General features: G+C 43.3%; 1 long non-coding RNA gene across 1 annotated transcript in view; it reads right to left on the bottom strand.

The window, feature by feature from the left end:
* Positions 1-12,508, bottom strand: part of LOC310859645 — a 21,131-nt gene extending 8,623 nt beyond the window's left edge. Inside the window, exons 1-3 of the long non-coding RNA XR_014569322.1 lie at positions 12,421-12,508; positions 8,707-8,823; positions 547-578 (exon numbers count right to left, since the gene is read on the bottom strand). This is a non-coding gene — a long non-coding RNA (uncharacterized lncRNA). The remainder of the gene's footprint in view (positions 1-546; positions 579-8,706; positions 8,824-12,420) is intronic.
* Between the last annotated feature and the right edge of the window lie 317 nt (positions 12,509-12,825).

Below are 12,825 nucleotides of genomic sequence, written 5' to 3'. Positions count from 1 at the left end.
TGTACACGTAAAGGGCCTTTCATCTGTATGAATCATCATGTGTGCTTTTAGATAATAACGACTGAAAACTTTGCCACAAACTGTGCAAGCATCCTCGGATTCAGAACAGTGTGAAGAGAGGAGCATGTCATTATTAGTTGCTTGTGACGGTACCCAGTGCTCTGTGTAATCTTGTGTTTCCATGAGTTCAGTTGAGCTATTGGCTAGAGGCTCTGCCTCTGTGTTGTCATCACCTTCTTCTTGTTCTTCTTCTCTGTCATCTGTGTCAGTTTCACAACAGTGTGAAGAGAGGAGCTGGTCGATATTTGGTTGTGATGATACCCAGGACTCTATGTAAGCTTGTGTTTTCATGTGTTCAGCTGAGCTACTGGCTAGAGGCTCTGTCTCTGTGTTATCATCTTCTTCACTTTTCACTGCTAGAAATGTCAACATTGACCCACCAGCCTCTTCTGGTCCTAGTAGCAGCTCCTCTTGTTCCTCTTTAATCTGTGGAGGTTGTGGTTCCTCCTGGACCAGACTGGAGCTCCCCTCCTCTTCAGGGGAAACCTCCTCTTTACACTCAGGGAGGTGCAGGAAGTCTAGATGGGGGAAATAAATCACACCCGTGTGAACTGAGTGGTGCAACTCTCTCTCTCTCTCTCTCTCTCTCTCTCATTAGCAGGCAACAGTGCATCACTGTCTCTCTCTCTCTCTCTCTCTCTCTCTCTCTCTCTCTCTCTCTCTCTCTCATTAGCAGGCAACAGTGCATCTCTGTCTCTCTCTCTCTCTCTCTCTCTCTCATTAGCAGGCAACAGTGCATCTCTCTCTCTCTCTCTCTCTCTCTATGGCACAACAGCGCCCCTACTGGTAGTCTGGTGCCCATACATACATAGGTGAACACATAGGTGAACACAGACATTGCTGGTTGTAGGAGTGGTTGCACCACTCAAAAAAATACGAGAGAAAAATAATAAAATGGGACTGCATGTGGCAAAAAGGCAGAGTAATTTTTCTGTTTTTTTTTTACTGATTATTAAAGTACAGAATGCAAGCTTTCACATGATGCATCATTCAATGCAATTGGAAAAGCATCATGTTATGCTTTAGCTATTGAAAAATAGCAGATCTACAAGCTCATAGCGCGCCACCGAGTGGCGTGCTACGAGCTTGTAGCTGCTATTTTTGAAAAATCGAAGAATGACTGACATTTTTTTAGAATCTGAGCTCAGGTCAGAATGGGTTCATCAGACCAGTGTGTGTCCAGTGGAAACCTCGTATGAATCTGATCTCAGGTCAGAATGGGTTAACTCCACCCAAAATGACCACCATAACCACCCCCACGTTTTAGCTGTCAAAAGTGCAACACTAGAAACAGTAGATCAGACAGACCTGCTTTTAACCCATTCTGACCTGAGATCAGATTCACACAAGGTGTCCACTGGACACACACTGGTCTGATGAACCCATTCTGACCTGAGATCAGATTCATACGAGGTTTCCACTGGACACACACTGGTCTGATGAACCCATTCTGACCTGAGATCAGATTCTAAAAATGTCAGTCGCTCTTCGATTTTTTTCAAAAATAGCAGACCTACAAGCTCATAGCGCGCCACTCGGTGGCGCGCTATGAGCTTGTAGATCTGCTATTTTTCAATAGCTAATGCATAACATGATGCCAACACCAAAATGGGTGCCCGGTCAGAATGGGTTAATTGCAATATGTACAGTATATAGTAAAAGAGTATAATTTGATGTAACCTTATGTGGCAGGTAACAAGGACAACATTCCCTAAAGGGAAGTATAACCTAGAACTCTGACAAGCCAGTAGAACAAACAATGCAATTTGTAAGGTGCCCCAATAAACCACTTTGAAAGTACAAGAATTCAACTTATACACTACCTGGTTGTAAATAGCTACAGTACACCATTTGTATGCACGTCTACTTTCAGCAATCAAAGTCAGACATTTCTTCTTCTTTTTTTTTCTTTTTCTTTTAAGTTGAAATACTTAGTCTTTCGACTAAAGACTTAGTTTTTGTGTCCATTATTGTATGTTATGTAATATTGTGAGATTATTGTCACATATTCTTTATCCCACGATTTTTGTAACCCATTTTTCACCCCTGTGTCAATTATCTAATGTGATCCTGGGCTCTACACACCCTCCACCAACCTAGTCCCCATATATGGGGGACAAGGGGAGACCAACCTAGTCCCCATATATGGGGGACAAGGGGAGAGCAACGGACTTGAACTCATGCTTCCTTCATGCCAGAGTGTCCAAGTTGCTCCTTTACACCTGACAGGGGGGAATTTCCCTGGTTGGACGTAGCGCATGGAAGGAACACGTTATTCCAACCAGTTCCATTCCCCTCCATCAGGCGCCCCGGCTGGCCAGGGGGAGGCAGTTTAGAGACCAGGATTACTGCATGTTTTTGTGAGGGTACCGTGTGAGGGGACACGGGGAGTACATGCAAACTCCACACAGAAAGGCCCTTTCGCCAACACCGCCTCGGGTATGGGCACTGATGACGTGGAGGAGGAAACACACCGCCAGCACCCCGAGCGGGAATCGAACCCAGGACCCTCTAGCTGTGAGGCGACAGCACTACCAACTGTGCCACCGTGCCCTAAAATCAGACAATTAACCCAGTTAAGTATTTTTTTTATTGAAGTGACACAATCACTGAATCAAAGATAATGACACTCGAAGCTTAATTCTAGGGAAGATAAATGGTAAATCATGCTAGAATTGAATGTGTTAATGGCCATATACAATATTGCACTTTCCCTGAGACTTTAAGATAAAACCGAATAAACAGATAATGTCCACATGCAACAAGTCACAACAATGAAGCAATCTGTGGAGCCTGGTTTCTATTTAGTGTGCAGACCGATGCCTCTCAAGCGCCTCCCTAGGGAGGTCCTCAACGCACATCCCACTGGGAGGAGACCCCGGGGCAGACCAAGGACCACGTCCCACTGGGAGGAGACCCCGGGGCAGACCAAGGACCACGTCCCACTGGGAGGAGACCCCGGGGCAGACCAAGGACCACGTCCCACTGGGAGGAGACCCCGGGGGCAGACCAAGGACCACGTCCCACTGGGAGGAGACCCCGGGGGCAGACCAAGGACCACGTCCCACTGGGAGGAGACCCCGGGGCAGACCAAGGACCACGTCCCACTGGGAGGAGACCCCGGGGCAGACCAAGGACCACGTCCCACTGGGAGGAGACACCGGGGCAGACCAAGGACCACGTCCCACTGGGAGGAGAACCCGGGGCAGACCAAGGCGCAGTTGGAGGAAATACATCGACTCACTGGCCTTGGAACGTCTCGGAATCCCCCAGGAGGAAGTCACTAATGTTGCTCTGGAGAGGGAAGTCTGGAGCACTCCGGTGGACCCCGCGACTCGACTACGGATAATCGGTTGAAGATGGATGGACGGATGGATGGCTTACATCGGGTCTCAAGCCCACCCACTGCATGCGCCGATTTCCAAACACACACGATTTAACAGTGTTAACTAGCAGCGTTGACGACGGCCGCATTTGAACGATGTATTAATTTACACACATGCCGTCTATAAAAGCACAAACACTACGTGTGCCTGTGTCTCTGTATCCATGCCCTGGGGTCGCTACAATAACACTGTGTCTCTGTATCCATGCCCTGGGGTCGCTACAATAACACTGTGTCTCTGTATCCATGCCCTGGGGTCACTACAATAACACTGTGTCTCTGTATCCATGCCCTGGGGTCGCTACAATAACACTGTGTCTCTGTATCCATGCCCTGGGGTCGCTACAATAACACTGAAGTGTTGAAGCCATCCAGAAAATGTCTCTCTCTGTTAACACTGTACTGTACTGTAGTATGCTGTACTGTAGTCTTCTGTACTGTACTCTGTACTGTACGCTCATGTGCTGCTGTACAGTACTGTAGTATGCTGTACTGTAGTCTGTACTGTAGTCTGCTGTACTGTACTGTAGTCTGCTGTACTGTACTGTAGTCTGCTGTACTGTACTGTAGTCTGCTGTACTGTACTGTAGTCTGCTGTATTGTACTCTGTACTGTAGTCTGCTGTACTGTACTGTAGTCTGCTGTACTGTACTGCAGTCTGCTGTATTGTACTCTGTACTGTAGTCTGCTGTACTGTACTGTAGTCTGCTGTACTGTACTGCAGTCTGCTGTACTGTACTGTAGTCTGCTGTACTGTACTGTAGTCTGCTGTACTGTACTCTGTACTGTAGTCTGCTGTACTGTACTGTAGTCTGCTGTACTGTACTCTGTACTGTAGTCTGCTGTACTGTACTGTAGTCTGCTGTACTGTACTCTGTACTGTAGTCTGCTGTACTGTACTGTAGTCTGCTGTACTGTACTGTAGTCTGCTGTACTGTACTGCAGTCTGCTGTACTGTACTGTAGTCTGCTGTACTGTACTGTAGTCTGCTGTACTGTACTGTAGTCTGCTGTACTGTACTGCAGTCTGCTGTATTGTACTCTGTACTGTAGTCTGCTGTACTGTACTGTAGTCTGCTGTACTGTACTGCAGTCTGCTGTATTGTACTGTAGTCTGCTGTACTGTACTGTAGTCTGCTGTACTGTACTGTAGTCTGCTGTACTGTACTGTAGTCTGCTGTACTGTACTGTAGTCTGCTGTACTGTACTGTAGTCTGCTGTATTGTACTCTGTACTGTAGTCTGCTGTATTGTACTGTAGTCTGCTGTACTGTACTGCAGTCTGCTGTATTGTACTCTGTACTGTAGTCTGCTGTACTGTACTGTAGTCTGCTGTACTGTACTGCAGTCTGCTGTATTGTACTCTGTACTGTAGTCTGCTGTACTGTACTGTAGTCTGCTGTACTGTACTGTAGTCTGCTGTACTGTACTGTAGTCTGCTGTACTGTACTGTAGTCTGCTGTACTGTACTGTAGTCTGCTGTACTGTACTGTAGTCTGCTGTACTGTACTGTAGTCTGCTGTACTGTACTGTAGTCTGCTGTACTGTACTGCAGTCTGCTGTACTGTACTGTAGTCTGCTGTACTGTACTGTAGTCTGCTGTACTGTACTGCAGTCTGCTGTACTGTACTGTAGTCTGCTGTACTGTACTGTAGTCTGCTGTATTGTACTCTGTACTGTAGTCTGCTGTACTGTACTGCAGTCTGCTGTATTGTACTCTGTACTGTAGTCTGCTGTACTGTACTGTAGTCTGCTGTACTGTACTGCAGTCTGCTGTATTGTACTCTGTACTGTAGTCTGCTGTACTGTACTGTAGTCTGCTGTACTGTACTGCAGTCTGCTGTACTGTACTGTAGTCTGCTGTACTGTACTGTAGTCTGCTGTACTGTACTGTAGTCTGCTGTACTGTACTGTAGTCTGCTGTACTGTACTGCAGTCTGCTGTACTGTACTGCAGTCTGCTGTACTGTACTGTAGTCTGCTGTACTGTACTGTAGTCTGCTGTACTGTACTGTAGTCTGCTGTACTGTACTGTAGTCTGCTGTACTGTACTGCAGTCTGCTGTACTGTACTGTAGTCTGCTGTACTGTACTGTAGTCTGCTGTACTGTACTGCAGTCTGCTGTACTGTACTGCAGTCTGCTGTACTGTACTGTAGTCTGCTGTACTGTACTGTAGTCTGCTGTACTGTACTGTAGTCTGCTGTACTGTACTGTAGTCTGCTGTATTGTACTGTAGTCTGCTGTACTGTACTGTAGTCTGCTGTACTGTACTGTAGTCTGCTGTACTGTACTGTAGTCTGCTGTACTGTACTGTAGTCTGCTGTACTGTACTGTAGTCTGCTGTATTGTACTGTAGTCTGCTGTACTGTACTGTAGTCTGCTGTACTGTACTGTAGTCTGCTGTACTGTACTGTAGTCTGCTGTACTGTACTGTAGTCTGCTGTACTGTACTGCAGTCTGCTGTATTGTACTCTGTACTGTAGTCTGCTGTACTGTACTGTAGTCTGCTGTACTGTACTGTAGTCTGCTGTACTGTACTGTAGTCTGCTGTACTGTACTGTAGTCTGCTGTACTGTACTGCAGTCTGCTGTACTGTACTGTAGTCTGCTGTACTGTACTGTAGTCTGCTGTACTGTACTGCAGTCTGCTGTACTGTACTGTAGTCTGCTGTACTGTACTGTAGTCTGCTGTACTGTACTGTAGTCTGCTGTATTGTACTGTAGTCTGCTGTACTGTACTGTAGTCTGCTGTACTGTACTGTAGTCTGCTGTACTGTACTGTAGTCTGCTGTACTGTACTGTAGTCTGCTGTACTGTACTGCAGTCTGCTGTATTGTACTCTGTACTGTAGTCTGCTGTACTGTACTGTAGTCTGCTGTACTGTACTGCAGTCTGCTGTATTGTACTCTGTACTGTAGTCTGCTGTACTGTACTGTAGTCTGCTGTACTGTACTGTAGTCTGCTGTACTGTACTGTAGTCTGCTGTACTGTACTGTAGTCTGCTGTACTGTACTGTAGTCTGCTGTACTGTACTGTAGTCTGCTGTACTGTACTGCAGTCTGCTGTATTGTACTCTGTACTGTAGTCTGCTGTACTGTACTGTAGTCTGCTGTACTGTACTGCAGTCTGCTGTATTGTACTCTGTACTGTAGTCTGCTGTACTGTACTGTAGTCTGCTGTACTGTACTGTAGTCTGCTGTACTGTACTGTAGTCTGCTGTACTGTACTGTAGTCTGCTGTACTGTACTGCAGTCTGCTGTACTGTACTGTAGTCTGCTGTACTGTACTGTAGTCTGCTGTACTGTACTGTAGTCTGCTGTACTGTACTGTAGTCTGCTGTACTGTACTGTAGTCTGCTGTACTGTACTGCAGTCTGCTGTACTGTACTGTAGTCTGCTGTACTGTACTGTAGTCTGCTGTACTGTACTGCAGTCTGCTGTACTGTACTGTAGTCTGCTGTACTGTACTGTAGTCTGCTGTACTGTACTGCAGTCTGCTGTATTGTACTCTGTACTGTAGTCTGCTGTACTGTACTGTAGTCTGCTGTACTGTACTGCAGTCTGCTGTATTGTACTCTGTACTGTAGTCTGCTGTACTGTACTGTAGTCTGCTGTACTGTACTGTAGTCTGCTGTACTGTACTGTAGTCTGCTGTACTGTACTGCAGTCTGCTGTATTGTACTCTGTACTGTAGTCTGCTGTACTGTACTGTAGTCTGCTGTACTGTACTGCAGTCTGCTGTATTGTACTCTGTACTGTAGTCTGCTGTACTGTACTGTAGTCTGCTGTACTGTACTGTAGTCTGCTGTACTGTACTGTAGTCTGCTGTACTGTACTGTACTGTTAGTCTAGTTTTAGTCGACTAAATGTCATAAGATTTTAGTCAACTAAATCTATAGGTGATTTAGTCGAATAAAATGTATTTTTGCGGGCCTTGTTGCCGTCATAATTACTTATTTTACACTTGCTGAAAATAGCCGATCTACAAGCTCACAACGTGTCGCAGCGCGACGCGTTGTGAGCTTGTAGATCGGCTATTTTCAGCATGCAACCAAGTGTAAAATGACTTATACTGGATCTCTTGTCCACTAGTCCCTTCCTAACATTTTAGTCTAGTTGTTATTTGTTGATGAAATTGTCAGTATAATTTAGTCTTAGTTTTAGTCACCATAGCTTAGTTTTCATTTAGTTTCCATTTAGTTTTCTTCGTATTTATTTAAAGACCGTTTAAGCGTCGTACGAAGCCAACTCTTGTCGTGACAAATCATGACAACACACACAATATTTTGGACCAAACAAATAACAACAAAGAAGAAAAACAACAAAAAAAAGTGTTGTAACCTGCCGTTTTTTTCTACTTTATAATTCTTTGTTTGGCCCAAAACATTGTGTTTATTGTCATGATTTGTCACGACAAGAGTGGGCTTTGTATCTGCGGCGTAAACGTCTTTAAATAAAACACTTTTTTCAAAAGTCTATGAGGAAAATGAACGGGGATTTATTTTGCGGGTCTCTCGAAGGGGGCGGGGCTGCGACGCTCTATTGCATAATGCTTTACTACAACACCAACAGGGGTTCCCGCCCCAAAATGGGTCAGGGTTTTTTAACCAATTCTGACCCAAGATCAGATTCTAAAAATGTCTTCTGCATCCTGACGGTTTTCCATTCTGACCTGAGATCAGATTCTAAAAATGTCTTCTGCATCCTGACGGTTTTCCATTCTGACCTGAGATCAGATTCTAAAAATGTCTTCTACATCCTGATGGTTTTCCATTCTGACCTGAGATCAGATTCTAAAAATGTCTTCTACATCCTGACAGTTTTCCATTCTGACCTGAGATCAGATTCTAAAAATGTCTTCTACATCCTGACAGTGTTCTGAAAAAGCTATGTTTCTATGTCAGTCGTTCTTTGATTTTTCAAAAACAGCAGACCTACAAGCTCGTAGCGCGCTATGAGCTTGTAGATCTGCTATTTTTCAATAGCTAAAGCATAACATAATGCTAACACCAAAAAGGGGTTCCCGCCCAGACTGGGTTAGCGATGCCCAGCCCCCACACACACACACACACACACACACACACACACACACACACACACACACACACACACACACACACACACACACACACACACACACACACACACACACACACACACACACACACACACACACACACACACACACACACACACACACACACACACACACAGCAAATTAGATATCCACCAAGGAAGCTGTCTGTCTTTTCTTTTATCTTTTACCTCTTATTGGGTTCTCATTCATTGCTGAACTGTCCGTCTGGCAGGATGACATCAGTTTGAAGAGACTGCAGGATCTGGATATCCTGATTGACAGTCGATGTGCAGTGGCCTCTGGTCCTGTTGGGATAGCAAGGACAGGAACAGAAAAACATGTCAAACTGCGTTGTTTTGGCTGCACATTTAGTTTCCGTCACATTTTTGTCACCTTGGAATGTTTTAGGTAAGGTAAGGTAATTTTATTTGTAAAGCGGAAAAAAACAATCGTTACAAGGTGCTGTACACAGTAAAATAATAAAAATAAAAACAAGAAAAACACAGTCAACAGCAAAACAGCGAAAACAATAAGATTCAAGCAACAGAAACAGACAGGATCTACTGAATGTGAAGGTAGCCTACTGGAGGAAGGCTTATACTGTGTGTATAGGCTCAATATGTCAGTTTGACACATCCAATAGATCCTGTGATCTTTTGTGGCCAGATGTAATTTCTTGGGGTTTATTAGGACTATAGTAAATAATAAAAAAATAAATCGCCATAATATTTTGTAAAAAAATACACAATATTTAGCCCCATGCTCGAATGTCCCCGCCCCCCTGTCAAAAAGAGCTAAAATCCCTAAAACGAAAGAAAGCAGCAAATGAAAGAAAATTAACACTCATCTTTTACTTTCTCTAATAACAACCTAAAACATGAACCTTGGTTCCTTTAACCCTCTAAGACCCAGTGTTGCTTTATAGCAACAAGTTATATTTTAATTAATTCGTTATTTTTTTCTGTCCTTTTTTCACCTAAACGTCATCAGTGATGTCCATTGCAATGCCATTGGTCATGATATTTGCATATAAATACCCCCCACAGAGGCTGAAATTCACACAAATTTAAATCTTTTTTTAAATGTATTAACATTTTTTTAGTCTTAGTCCTAGTAGTACAAAGTAGTAGTAAGGTTGAAATCAATTTGGTCTTAGAGGGTTAAGGCTATGGACCCGACATCAACCTGCGATGGGAGCAGTCCATATTCATTGAAAGATTCTCTCTTCATGAAAGAAATAAAATATTGATGGCGTTTTAAAATAATAAATGTATTCATAGAGGACAAGTATAATGTTTTAAGGCATATTTGTCTTATTAGCCAGGGATCCTTAAGGTTTGGAATTTATTCCAATAGGAAAATTCACATTCGTTTGCATTTAAAAAAAAACATATTTTGAGACAATTATCAAGGTTATTTTTTTAGGCAAAACCGTGCAGCCCTGGCCCCTAAGGCCTATGCTTCTTTTGAAACATTTCACCCCCATCAAAAAAGCGCAGCACGGCCGTTTCCGAAGGTATCTACGTCTGTACAACATTTAGCCTGGGACAGATGGGAAGGGACCCTACGTAAAGTGTAGTGTAAAGTAAACAAACGTTACGTAGGGTCCTGAGAGGGGCTAGGATTAGCCCTCCAAGCAGAACCCAATGGTACTGAAGTTTCTGACATTTTTGACGACACAGACCATGGGGTCCTGTTCCAGCAGTATCCTGCCACCTGGTACGCGGACATAATAAAACATAAACACCGTGTTTACGGCCTGTCTGCACTCTTTGACGACTTTTTTTCATGTGAGGGCTTCTGAATCTGTGAACTATAAGTACATACATACATACATACATACATAATAATAATAATAATAATAACATAACAATATAATAATATAATAACATAATACATGCCGCTGCGAATATCTCCTGTGGCGCGGAAGCCGTTAAGTATTTTGTTTGACCGATTTGGTCGCTTTGATTCTTCTCTTCCTTCCTTGTTTATTGACACCTCATTGTACCGCCTATCTGGCTAGCTAGTGGCGCTATAGCTATGACAGAGCAGATCAGAGGCAGGGACGTAGCCGCACAAGCCAACCGCACACCGGGAGGCGGTACAATAAACGGTAAACAAACAAGAAGAAATAAAGCGACCAAATCGGTCAAACATACTTAACGGTTTGTATAGGTACTAGGTACTGTAATAGTTCACGATTTCAGAAGCCCTCAAAGGAAAACAGGCCGTCAAACGGCGCAGATATGATGTTAGTGAGCATATTTATGTCCGCGTTCCAAAATTCCCATACGAAAATATAAATATGAACAGGGACCCTACACAAAGCGACATCAACATTTCAGAAAAGCTTTATGGAGGGTTCCGAGAGGGGCTAGGCTAGGATGTGGCTTGACTTACCTCCATCCACAGACCTTCTGACTTATTGAAAATGTTCATGTATAGTAACTCTGCTGTATAACAGACTCCATTTTTACCGTTTATTAGGAGAGGGTTTTCAAGCCGATCTGTTCCCTCAGCAGCAATAAGCAACAGCAATACGACTCCGGTCGAGCACAATGAAGTTTACCATCAGTTAGCTCAGGGGTGGGAAACTGGCGGCCTGGGGGGCCACATGCGGCCCCCACCTTCACTTAATGCGGCCCGCATGTTAATATCAGAATACTGCATATAGTATTGATTTCAGCTGTTTACAATTCCAAACCTGCTTTAATTACTTCATTATTAAATGACTAGTAATTAATGACTACTATTCAAATGTTATTGTCTTTTTGTGTCCAATGTAGTTATATGTTAACAGTTCATAAAGTTAACATAACTATAACTAAATGCATTTGAAATGCAATAAAAAGGTTACTTTTCAGGATTCCAATTCAAAAATAGCAAAAAAATATTCAGGTTTTCAATTCAAATATTGCAAAAATAGCCGATCTACAAGCTCAAAACGCGTCGCAGCGCGACACGTTTTGAGCTTGTAGATCGGCTATTTTTGCTACGACAGTAACATGTGGCACTGTGGCCCCTCTGGAGTGAGTGTGCAAATATATTGGCCCTCGCCATCGTCAAAGTTGCCCACCCCTGAGTTAGCTCTTTAGAAATACATTTTACTTTTGGGTTCGATACTGTGAAAAGGGGGTTTTCGCCACTGCTTCTATCTGGACCAGTGTTGTTTTTGGCAGCAAATTTCTATTTTAGTTTTAGTCATAGTCTTTGGACTGAAACTTAATTTAGTTTTAGTCACATTTTAGTCACCTGGAATGTATTAGTGTTAGTGCTAGTTTTAGTCGACTAAATGTCATGAGATTTTAGTCGACTAAATCTACGGTTGATTTAGTCGACTAAAATGTATTTTGGCGGGTCTTGATGCCATCGTAATGAGTGTTTTTACACTTGCTGAAAATAGCCGATCTACAAGCTCACAACGTCGCGTTGTTGTGAGCTTGTAGATTGGCTATTTTCAGCATGCAACCAAGTGTAAAATGACTTATACTGGATCTCTTGTCCACTAGTCCCTTCCTAACATTTTAGTTTAGTTTGTATTTGTCGACGAAATTGTCAGCCTATATTTAGTCTTATAGTTTTAGTCATCGTAGCTTAGTTTTCATTTAGTTTCCATTCGTTTTTGTCAGTGAAAATAGGTAGTCGACGGACATTTTTCGTCTTAGTTTTAGTCGACGAAAACAACACTGGTCTGGACCCATTTCTCCCTCTAAGCAGGGATACCTTTCCACGGAACCTCTTCTCGGAGCTAACAGAGGCTGAACGGGGCTGTTGATTCACTACCAGGCCGAGGCCTGAAAGATGCATATATATAAGCCCGATCTTAGCCACCGTGACACAATAGTTTAATGTCGTACAAATACAATGATGATAGTGTTACGGTATGCAACAAAGACGCTTACCTGAAAGACTACGGACGTTTCGCGTCTTGCAAGTTCACCTCCTCGGCCCGGCCGGGAGTAGTAGCTCCATCCGACCAGTGTTTTTTTCTTTTGTTTGGCAAATCGGCAGCGTCTAGTGAGCAGATCTAATGAACAGATTTAAGGCTTCCGGTGGACGATCTCTTCAAAATAAGAGTACCCTGTAGAGTATTGAAAAAAAGTTTAATTTGCACATTAAAACTACAAATTAAGCATTTAAATGATGCTATATGATGCTATAAGACACACATTATGTTTCTGTGTAAAATTAAGTAATTAAATCATTATAATAATAATAATAAAGTTATCTAAATGGATAAATGCTATTCACTGGAGTGCATGGACTTTATAAAGTGGACACTGGACAAAAGACGGCTCCGCGAGGCA

This window comes from Protomyctophum parallelum (assembly GCF_964188405.1).
Source record: "Protomyctophum parallelum genome assembly, chromosome: 6".
NCBI classification, from domain to species: domain Eukaryota; kingdom Metazoa; phylum Chordata; class Actinopteri; order Myctophiformes; family Myctophidae; genus Protomyctophum; species Protomyctophum parallelum.
The sequence above is the reverse complement of the archived record's forward strand: the minus strand, read 5'-3'. Positions and strand labels throughout refer to the sequence as shown.